We start from the raw sequence: 11,620 nt of genomic DNA, 5'->3' as shown, positions 1-11,620 counted from the left end.
GAACGGGCCAACTTCCTGGCTGAGGTACAGAGAGAGCAGGAGAAAAGGCTGCTTGAGATGAAGCAGGAAATTGCCATCATGCAAGCTGAGCAAGATACCAAGCAGAGCCAGTCAAGAGGCACAGATTGTGGAAAGCGAGTTTGTGCGCTGTTTTGGACTCCTCTGCTCTCCTTATGGGCGCTGCTTCTCTGGACACTGTCTGTCTGGATGGGATTGTCTCTTAGCTGACCCTTCATGAAAATGAGAATGAGAACAAAATGCTTTTGGAAAGCATGAGCACAGTAGTCTTGCTTGCCACACAAGTGGTGGGTGGGAAGTTTAAAGCTGTCTTCATTTGTGTGCAGGTCCTGCAGGAAGAGCAGCGTCAGAAGGCTGCTGTCCTACACAGGGTGTACTGGCTGCAGAGAGAGCTAAACCAAAGGGAGCAGCTGTGGCAGGTGCTGAAGGAGGAGTGGGAGAATGGGCAGGTGAGCTGACTAGCCAGCTAGCAGAGGGAAGGGCAGTGATGGGGCATGAACTGGACATCTCAGGCAAGGGGAGGTAAGGACAACTGCAGGCACTGGGAGCACAGAGCCTGGCAGGTTCCAGCGCTGAGCACCAGGAAGAAGAGCTAGGATGGAAGGGTTAGAGCTGGGTAGAGAAGAAGAAGGAAGTGTCTGAATAGAAGTGCTTTTGAGACTGGAAAAGAGGAAACCTGAGCATGATGGCAGGTGCCAGTAAGATTTCTCCTGATGGAATATCAAGGACAAGCTGCAGGCAGAACTGCAGGAAACTCAGAGGAAGATGAAGGCAATGGAGAAGATGCACCAAGAAGAAATGGAAAGGATGCACAAGGTCCTGCTGCAGTACAGGCTGGCTGACCAAAAGCAGGTGAGTGAAAGAGCAGGAGGCACTGCACTCATGCAACAAGTGGTCTCTGCCCTTGTTGCCTTTCCCCTGCAGAGCAGCAGGTGGATGGGGAAATGTCTCTGAGCGCCACGCTCTGTGGTATCCATGGCAGCTGGTCAGAAGGACACTTACTGGGCCACTGAATCTCAGTTGCTGCCCTGGGCAGCAGGGCTGGTGCCTTGGCCAGTGGGCCAGCAATCCTGTGCATGTATTTCTGCTGGCCTCCTAGAGCTTGCTTTGTTTTTTGAGGGGTTTGTTCAGGTGAGCATGGTGACCCACACAGATTCTGAACAAGTTGTCCCTGTCCATGGTGAATGCAGTCCGCAGAACGGGGTGAAATGTACAGTTGTTCTTTCCCTGTCACAGTCTCTCCTATGGCTGGCTGTGACAAGCTGTAGTCTCTGACTGCTCTTTAGGTTTGACTTGAGGAGGAAGAGTTGACAGCTCAGCTTACAGCCTAACACCAGTGTTGTTCCTAAGGGCTTGCCTTTGAAATGCTGTGTCTGGGCCATCGCTGCCAGGCGCCCTTCTGACACAAACAAATTTCTTGTCCCAGATGGACGCAGGATCTGCCATCAAAGCTGCCGCAGCAGCAGCATCCTCTGAAGAAGCCTCCTCTCCACAGCCTGAAAACCCGAGCGTAAGCAGTTCGCCCCGCTCAAGCCAGGAGAGAGAGAAGCACTTCCTGAAGCTGCTGAGTACGTCCTGGGGATTTCTTGTGCAATCCAGCAGTGTATTATAGTGTGTGTGCCTCAGCATGAGCTGTAGCACATGTTCCTCCTCACTTTGGTGTCAGACAGACATTTGCACTCCCTACAGAAGCCAGTGTTGTGCTTGGGGGCAGCCAGGGAGCACTTGGAGGCATTCCTTTTGCCTTTGAGGCAAAAGGTGGGAGTGGGTGGGCTTTGCCTGAGCTTCCCTGTGCAGTAAAGACAAGAGCTGGGATTGTGTCCCAAGCAGCAGTAGGCTGCAGCCTAGCCAATGACTCAGTGAAGGTGTGTGTGTGCTAACTGATGAGAACACTTGGCTTCCTAGATTCCCTTTAGACTCCTGACTGGTAACCAGGCATTGGAGACAAAAGACTTCAGAGAAATCCATTGGCTGTGCAGCTGGTTTAATGCTGGTGTTGTTTCTATGACTGTTGGTACTTCTACTATTCCTTCTACGGTTTGGTTTGATAAGAATTCTACATTTTGGTTAGCCTGACCTCCTTGAAGAGAACATCAGGTGACAGCACAAATAAGAGTGGAAGAGGTCTTTTCAGTACCCCCTCCAAGTTAAAAAGTTACATTCTTAGAACAATCTCAAGCTATCAGAGAGGAAGAACTGTTTTCAAAGTGCCCCTAAAGAAGAAAACCAGGACACTTTTCTTACAATCCCTAGTTGGTATTTTAGTTGTGTCCTTAGGAAGATGCATCAAAGAGACACATCTATGTGGCATGGTCAGATAAAACTGCCCTGCAAGCAATTCTCAGGAGGAAGCCTGCAGCCCCTCTGCTGCATGTTCCTCCAGTAGCAGGCACTTTGTCACTGCTAATGCCCAGCTGGTAAATACTCTTGGAACACTGAGCATTGGCTCAGTGTTCCAATCCCTGCCAGAGTCCTGCACTCTAGGAAAGCACACCAAGGCTTAGTGACTCTGCAGTACAACTGAGTTGCTTCTTACAACTAGTAAGAGCTGCCAGTGCAGTGCTGTCAGAGAATAAGCGGTCAGGTACAGAACAGAGCCCAGTTTACTCAGTGTCTGCCATCAGCTGCTGGGACAAAAGGGGGGGTTGGATCGACTCCTCCAGGGGTCTGAATTCAAAGACAACCATGTTCTGTCTTGAGTGGGGTCAGCTGTAGCAGTGGGGGGGGTTTAGATGCTGGTTGCTGCTACCTATTTCCCAATAAGCATCTCCTGGGGAAAAGCCACTTGGGTAAACATTCAGGCAGGCAGTCAAGTCCACACACACCACACTCACCACAGCAAGCTCAGTGCACAGAGGCAGAGAGGCCTTTTATAAGGTCAGTTTCAGCGAGGTTTATTTGAGCACGCCCGAGGGGAACCAGAAGACAAAAGATGAGCCATGTCCTCTGCACAAGGTTTAAGTAGGGGTGGGTACGAGGGCGGTACCAAGGGGGAGGGCAAAGGGAATTGGCTCTCAGGAAGAAGGGGCCATCCACCAGGGGTATCACAACCAATGAGGAAATAGGGGAAGGAGAAACCAGGGAAAGTTGGGACCTATGGGGAAAGGAAGTGGGATGTATCGGTGTTATGCAAGAGTCCATGAGGAAGAGTTTTCTGTCTGCCCAGGTAGGGTGGAACTCTATTGTAAGTATTCCTCCCTTCATGGGAGGGCTCTGGGGATTTCCCTGAGGGACAAGGAATCAGAGGATTCCACAGTCAACAGCTTGTAACACAGCTGGCTCTGGCTCTGGCTTCTTCACAGTGGCTGTCAGTGGCCATTGGTGGGCTTTGCCCAGCTTTTTGTCATACCTGCCCTGCCACTGACAGTGGTGTGACTGCAGAGGCTGCAGCCTTCCTTAGCTGTGAGGTTTCAGCTGCCTTCACCTGGACTCGTGAGAGGATCAGCATCTCATTTGTGCAGGTGTCTGTGTCACGGCAGCGCCTGAGGAGCGGCGCTGTCCTTGTGGCCCGTCTGGGCTGTGCCCTGTGGGAAGATGGGGCCCGTGGGGGGTGTCCAAGGGGCCGAGTGCAGTGCTAGTGACTGCTGCTGCTAGTGACTGCTTCTGCTGCTTGTGACTGCTTCAGACCAGGCTGAAGACAAGGACTTGTAGCTCTTCGCTACATGGGGAATGGGCAAAGTGGTCTTCAGAACTTAGCCTGCTCATAAATGAAAAGGGTTCTATTTCTTACAGCCATTGTTCTTGGATGTAGCACAGCATGAGCTGCTGTTCTCTAAAAATGTCAAGGCATTCTTTAGGCAAACTGCTGAGAAGTAGAGAAAATCCCCTCCTCTCCTGGAATTCACTTTGCAATATTCTTTCTGATCCGAAAAAAAGAGGATGTTGATAAAAATTCGTCCCAGATGTTAGGGTGCATTTAATCCTTGGAAGTATGAAAAACCTTTTGTTGAATCTCACAAGAGAGTGTTTCTTGCCAAGAAAATGAAGGGTCCAGAGTTTTCAGTCCTCCTTCCCATTTGTAGATGACAACCACTTGCCTTGGTGTCCATTCTTTTCTGGTCTCTGTCTGTTCTGATGGTTTTTCCATGGGCTTAGTTTCCCTTCAAGGCAACCCTCCAAAGGAGTGTGGGAGAGTCAGACTCTGTGCAGGCCAGAGCTGCCTGTCTTGCTGGGGCTGCTGTTGTTGTTGTTGTTCTTGTTGATGTTATTGTTAGCCAAGTGACCAGAAATTGCTCAGAGCCCCAGAGAGTGGAGCTGGGTTTCAGCTGTCCTGGAAGTCAGGATCTCTGTTTTGAAGTTTGCTTCTTGCAATTTGTTTCTTTCAGGGCGTGTTGTGAGTGTGGGAGGTCCGGAAAAGAAGTACATGGGATGGAGACCTATTGGCAGCGGGTGAGTGCAGTCAGGCTTACTTCTACAGAACCATGGGCCAGGAAGTTTGGTGGTGCAATATCCCATGGAAAGTCAGGCAAGCTGCAAGCATCTTCAGACCCTGGCTTTAGATTGTCCCTGTCTCAGTGCTGAGGCAGTACAAGGCTTCATCAAAGATTATGAATCTTTGGATGCTGACAATGTCTTGGCTGCCTCAAGGAGCAGGACCTGGAAGCCCTCCTGTCCCTCCAAGATGTGCCACCAGATTGCCTGTTTTCCCATGAGCCATGGTTTTGTATGATTCCAAGTAATATGGTGTCCTAGGGTGACGTTATGATGCTTGTATCCCCATTCATGTGTTCTGTTAATGTTGGATATTATGTTCTGTACCTTTAAGACCGGCTCTGAAGCGGGAAAGTTTTGTTTTGGTTTTCTTATCAGCCTGGCGGGACACAGAGACTGCAGCTTTGGCTTTTGCGGCTTTTGCTTTTTTGCTTTTGCTCTCTCGCTCTTGCTCGCTTTGCTTCTGCTTGCTTTTGCTCTTTAGCTAATTCAGCTAAACTGTCCAATTTCTTCCTGGACGGTTTCTCCTTTCCTTTTTCTGATCACTTCGAACCTGCTCCGGACTGGGACCTGAGAAACACCAAGATCCTGCACCTTCTGGCCTGCAGCAGCAGCCCCAGCGCCGGAGGGACTGAGACCAGAGTGACCACCCCCAGAGAGACTTTCTGAATTTGTCATCTTTTTCAGAGTGGTGTCATCCGGTATTGTTCATTTTGTGTGCTGGGGGGTGCTGTGCTTGTTAAATAAACAGGTTCTTTCCACTCGTCTCCGAGAAATCCTTCCCGAACCGGCTGGGGGGAGGGGCTGTGTGGGTTTGCTAACTGGAGGAGCCCTAATTTGGAAATTCTCCTCCAAATTTGCCCTAAACCTCGACAAAATCTTGGCGCCCAACGTGGGGCTCGAGAGAGTGAGTGGAAAAACCCTGTTTTGTGGGTATTTTGGTTGCCATTACTCTCTGTTTGAAGCAGTTAATAGCCATGCTTTTTGAATTGATGATGAGTGTTGGGGTGAAGGCTTGCATGTGCTTCTGGTCCCTAGGGTTTTTCGAGATTTTAATACCTCTGTGGTCCCTAGGTTTATTTTCCTATCCTGAAATAGTTCTAGTATTGTCCCTCATACGTAGTTTTTACAGCAGAGGGGCAGTGACCAGAATAGCTATCCTGCTGGGCTTGATGGCAATGATGTGCAAGAAGTTTATAAACATGTTGGGGTCTGCTCCAGGTATGAATGGTTCTTGGCTATGGTTATTCGTCCAGTTTGTTAGAGGAGGAGCAGCAGGGAATGAGGCTTTTCAGCCTTTGCTTTCCTTCTTCTCCTATGAATCGGTTGCATCAGTAGTAAAGGATGTTCAGTTTCCCCTGAATGTTAGAGAAACCATCTTTCTTGTATTCAATCTGGTAACCTTCCTCTATACAGTCTGCTGTCTCTCCAGAATGAGGGCTGAGATTTCTAGACGGGCTGATGAGACCCCTGACTTAGGAGTAGACCCAGGGGTGAAACATCCTGAGTGGTGTGGGAAATGGGAGGAAATGGGCCACATCCTGAAGGAATTCTCCGACCCTATAGTCTGGGATTTTCCCCATAAACAAATTCAGAACCCAGCTGAGGTGGGGAAATATCTGAAAGAGAAATACCAGGATGAGCCTAAGGAGAGAAAGGTCATTGCAGTGAGCTGGGCCCTGGCGTATGCTTATCGCACTCTGTTGGAGACTGTAGGACAGCAGACGGAGGCAGGGGGGCAGGGAGATAAATCAGCTATCCCAGTCACTCAGGCTGCCGCCAACACCACAGGCTCAAAGCCAGCAGCCAAACCAGATAGTGAGCCTAAGCCAGCAGCTAAACCAATGGCTGTTGCTACCAGTACCAGAAGTGGGAAATGCACAGACAAGACCAATCGACCAGTGGATGATGATGATGATGATGATGCAGCAGAAGGAACCTCAATGCCTCCTGACATAAAATCAGGAGTCAAAGCAGCAGGTGCAAGACCAGATGCAAATATTGAGTCCTTTTCCCTGAAGGACCTTCGTGGCTTACGGAAGGATTACACCCGACGACCTGATGAATCCATAATTAGTTGGTTAGTCCGTCTCTGGGATGCTGCAGGCGAGGCTACAATTCTGGATGGCACAGAAGCGAGGCATTTGGGATCCCTGTCACATGATCCTGTCATTGACCAAGGAATGATGAGGGGGGCAAACCCTCAGAGCCTCTGGGCACGGGTCTTGGAAAGTGTTGCACAAAGATACCTGTGTGCAGATGATCTTTATATGCAACAGACACAGTGGAAGACCATAGAGCAAGGGATCCAACGCCTGAGAGAGATGGCAGTGGCAGAGATTATCTTCTCAGATGATGTGACAACTAGGAACCCAGACTTGGTGCCATGCACGTCTGTGATGTGGCGGAAACTTGTGCGACTTGGGCCACACGAATATGCTTCTGCCCTAGCCATAATGAAGCGGGATGAGAGGGACGAGACTGTGCTGGATATGGCAAGGAAGCTCCGAGCATATGCAGATGCTGTGCATGGCCCAACACATGCCAGAATTGCAGCGGTAGAAACACGTCTGCAGAACTTAGAGGATAAGATAGAGGAGAATCATAAGAAGCTTAGAGAGGAGATTAAAGAAGACCTTCTCCAAATCTCAGCAGTACAGATCAGAGGTTCTGGTATCCAAGGCAGACGTTCCCCAGATGGCCAGAGAAGGTACACCCCACGAACAGAGCTGTGGTTCTACCTGCGTGACTGTGGAGAAAATATGAGGAGGTGGGATGGAAAACCTACTGCTGTTCTGGCACGACGGGTGCGTGAATTGAAGGAAGCCACCAGAAAGAAAGCAGCTCCAGTTGCCCGTAGCCGAACCGCCAGGTATGATGCTGATGATGCCACGTCTGATCCCCTTGAAGGAACATCTAAGACATATGCCCAGGGAAAGAAGGATAACCAGGCTTAGAGGGGCCCTGCCTCTAGCCAGGTAGAGGCCAGGGAAAATCGTGTTTTCTGGTCTGTGTGGATTCGTTGGCCTGGCACATCGGAACCACAAGAGTATAAAGCTTTGGTTGATACTGGCGCACAATGTACATTAATTCCGTCGAGACATGTGGGGACAGAGTCTGTTTCTATTGCTGGTGTGACAGGGGGATCCCAGGATTTCACTTTGGTGGAAGCTGATGTGAGCCTCACTGGGAATGAGTGGAAGAAACATCCTATTGTGACTGGCCCAGAGGCCCCATGTATTTTGGGCATAGACTACCTTCGAAGTGGGTATTTCAAAGACCCAAAAGGACTCAAGTGGGCATTTGGGATAGCTGCTGTAGAGACAGAGGGCATCCAGCAATTGAACACCTTGCCTGGGCTGTCTGAGAATCCATCTGCAGTAGGATGTCTGATGGGAGAAGATCAACGAGTGCCAATTGCCACCTCCATAGTGCATCGACGACAGTATAGAACTACTCGAGATGCTGTGATCCCCATCCATAAGATGATCCGAGAGCTGGAGAGCCAAGGGGTGGTCAGCAAGACCCACTCACCCTTCAACAGCCCCATTTGGCCTGTGCGAAAATCTGAAGGAGAATGGAGATTGACTGTGGACTACCGTGCATTGAATGAGGTGACTCCACCACTGAGTGCTGCCGTGCCAGACATATTAGAGCTCCAGTACGAGCTTGAGTCCAAGGCAGCGAGGTGGTACGCCACTATAGACATTGCCAATGCATTTTTCTCCATTCCTCTGGCAGCAGAATGCAGGCCTCAGTTTGCTTTCACGTGGAGGGGAGTGCAGTATACCTGGAACCGACTGCCCCAGGGGTGGAAGCACAGTCCTACCATCTGCCATGGACTGATCCAGACTGCACTAGAAAGGGGTGAGGCTCCAGAACATCTGCAATATATTGATGACATCATTGTGTGGGGGAACACAGCTGCAGAAGTGTTTGAGAAAGGAAAGGAAATCATCCAAATCCTCCTGGGAGCTGGTTTCGCCATTAAAAAGAGCAAAGTAAAGGGACCAGCTCGTGAGATTCAGTTCCTGGGAGTGAAGTGGCAAGATGGACGGCGTCAGATTCCTACAGACATCATCAACAAGATCACAGCAATGTCTCCACCCACCAATAAGAAAGAGACACAGGCTTTCCTAGGTGCCATAGGCTTTTGGAGGATGCACATTCCTGAGTATAGTCAGATCGTGAGCCCTCTTTACCTGGTCACCCGCAAGAAGAACACTTTCCACTGGGGCCCTGAGCAGCAACAGGCCTTTGTCCAGATCAAGCAGGAGATAGCTCATGCAGTAGCTCTTGGCCCAGTTAGGACGGGACCAGATGTGAAGAACATGCTCTACTCTGCAGCCGGGAACCATGGCTTGTCCTGGAGCCTTTGGCAGAAGGTGCCTGGGGAGACTCGGGGTCGACCACTGGGATTTTGGAGTCGAGGCTACAGAGGCTCTGAGGCCAACTACACTCCCACAGAGAAGGAAATCTTGGCTGCCTATGAAGGAGTCCAAGCTGCCTCAGAGGTGATTGGTACAGAAGCGCAACTCCTCCTGGCACCCCGACTACCAGTGCTGGGGTGGATGTTCAAAGGCAAGGTTCCTTCCACTCACCATGCCACCAGTGCCACATGGAGCAAGTGGATTGCTCTTATCACTCAGCGCGCCCATATAGGTAAACTAAATCGCCCTGGGATTTTGGAGGTAATTACAAATTGGCCCGAAGGTGAGAATTTTGGTGTCACAGATGAAGAACAAGAACCAGTGACACGGGCTGAAGAGGCTCCTCCATATAACCAACTGCCCCCAGAGGAAACACGCTATGCTCTTTTCACTGACGGTTCCTGTCGCATCTTAGGGATGAACCGGAAGTGGAAAGCAGCCGTATGGAGCCCCACACGACAGGTTGCACAAGCTACTGAAGGAGAAGGTGGATCAAGTCAACTTGCAGAACTCAAAGCCGTTCAACTGGCCCTGGACATTGCAGAAAGAGAGAAATGGCCAAAGCTCTACCTCTACACTGATTCATGGATGGTAGCCAATGCTCTGTGGGGATGGCTGGAGAGGTGGAAAAAGGCTAACTGGCAGCGTAGAGGAAAACCAATTTGGGCTGCTGATGAGTGGAAAGATATTGCTACCAGGGTAGGGAGGCTACCTGTGAAAGTCCGCCATGTAGATGCCCATGTCCCCAAGAGTAGAGCCAATGAGGAGCACCAAAACAATGAGCAGGTAGACCAGGCAGCAAGGATAGGGGTGTCAAAGATAGACCTAGATTGGGAACACAAAGGAGAGTTATTCCTAGCTCGATGGGCCCATGATGCCTCAGGCCATCAGGGCAGAGATGCCACCTATAAGTGGGCAAGAGACCGAGGGGTGGATTTAACCATGGACAGTATTTCACAGGTTATCCATGACTGTGAGACGTGTGCTGCCATCAAGCAGGCCAAGCGAGTGAAGCCCCTCTGGTACGGTGGGCGATGGTCCAAGTACAAGTATGGGGAGGCCTGGCAGATTGACTACATCACACTGCCCCAGACACGCCAGGGCAAGCGCTACGTGCTGACCATGGTGGAAGCCACCACTGGATGGTTGGAAACCTACCCTGTGTCTCATGCTACTGCCCGGAACACCATCCTGGGCCCGGAAAACCAAATCCTGTGGAGACATGGTACCCCTGAGAGGATTGAGTCAGACAATGGGACTCATTTCAAGAACAGCCTTATCTGCACCTGGGCTAGCGAACATGGCATTGAGTGGGTGTACCATATCCCCTACCATGCACCAGCTGCAGGCAAAGTGGAGAGGTACAATGGACTACTAAAAACCCAGCTAAAAGCTTTGGGTGGGGGATCTTTCAAAAATTGGGAGCAGCATTTAGCAAAGGCCACCTGGTTAGTCAACACCCGAGGTTCCACCAACCGAGCAGGTCCTGCCCAGTCTGAGTCCCTGAATGTAATAGATGGAGATAAAGTCCCAGTGGTACGTGTCAGAGGTTTGTTAGGGAAGAATGTGTGGGTCAATTCTGCCTTGAGTACAGACAAACCCATTCGTGGGGTTGTCTTTGCTCAGGGACCAGGTTGCACATGGTGGATAATGCAAAGAGATGGAACAACACGATGTGTACCACAGGGAGATCTGATTGTGGGGTGAGAAATAAATGCATGATGTGTGGTAGTATGTTGATGATATGGGGATAAGGGGTGGAATGTCCTAGGGTGACGTTATGATGCTTGTATCCCCATTCATGTGTTCTGTTAATGTTGGATATTATGTTCTGTACCTTTAAGACCGGCTCTGAAGCGGGAAAGTTTTGTTTTGGTTTTCTTATCAGCCTGGCGGGACACAGAGACTGCAGCTTTGGCTTTTGCGGCTTTTGCTTTTTTGCTTTTGCTCTCTCGCTCTTGCTCGCTTTGCTTCTGCTTGCTTTTGCTCTTTAGCTAATTCAGCTAAACTGTCCAATTTCTTCCTGGACGGTTTCTCCTTTCCTTTTTCTGATCACTTCGAACCTGCTCCGGACTGGGACCTGAGAAACACCAAGATCCTGCACCTTCTGGCCTGCAGCAGCAGCCCCAGCGCCGGAGGGACTGAGACCAGAGTGACCACCCCCAGAGAGACTTTCTGAATTTGTCATCTTTTTCAGAGTGGTGTCATCCGGTATTGTTCATTTTGTGTGCTGGGGGGTGCTGTGCTTGTTAAATAAACAGGTTCTTTCCACTCGTCTCCGAGAAATCCTTCCCGAACCGGCTGGGGGGAGGGGCTGTGTGGGTTTGCTAACTGGAGGAGCCCTAATTTGGAAATTCTCCTCCAAATTTGCCCTAAACCTCGACATATGGCCACACTCATGAAAGAAGAAAAACCTGAGAGAGCAGTTTCCCACCTGATAGCTGTCAGATAACAGCTCTCAGTAGCATTTCTTAGTAGTATTTTGCTGGATATTCAGTGGTCAGGAAAATAAGAAAGGCTGTGTGGTGTTGCCTGAGTTTGGCAGGTAGGATCACAAGAGAGGAGCGAGAAGGCCCGGCAGGACTGTGTGTTTCATTGGCTGGGCAGACGTGCCACAGGCACAGACACGAGAAGGAAAAGGCAAAGAACACCCCTGCATGCATAATCTAGTGTGTACATTTGAGATTTGTAGCGGTCCATTTTCTTCCTGTTGGACCCAGCTTTTCTCTGGGACACTCTGC

At 50.2% G+C, this 11,620-nt stretch overlaps 1 long non-coding RNA gene across 1 annotated transcript; it reads left to right on the top strand.

Moving 5' to 3' along the window:
* The first annotated feature begins 4,743 nt into the window (after window positions 1-4,743).
* Window positions 4,744-11,153, top strand: LOC139588786 (uncharacterized). The gene is made up of 2 exons (XR_011678811.1): window positions 4,744-5,150; window positions 10,768-11,153. It is a non-coding gene; the product is annotated as an uncharacterized lncRNA (long non-coding RNA).
* The last annotated feature ends 467 nt before the right edge of the window (window positions 11,154-11,620 follow it).

The sequence above is a fragment of the Agelaius tricolor genome, unplaced genomic scaffold (genome assembly GCF_023055355.1).
Source record: "Agelaius tricolor isolate 1412-34295 unplaced genomic scaffold, bAgeTri1.0.p SCAF_4, whole genome shotgun sequence".
Lineage (NCBI taxonomy): Eukaryota > Metazoa > Chordata > Aves > Passeriformes > Icteridae > Agelaius > Agelaius tricolor.
Note: the sequence above shows the minus strand (reverse complement) of the source record. Positions and strands in the feature narration are given on the sequence as shown.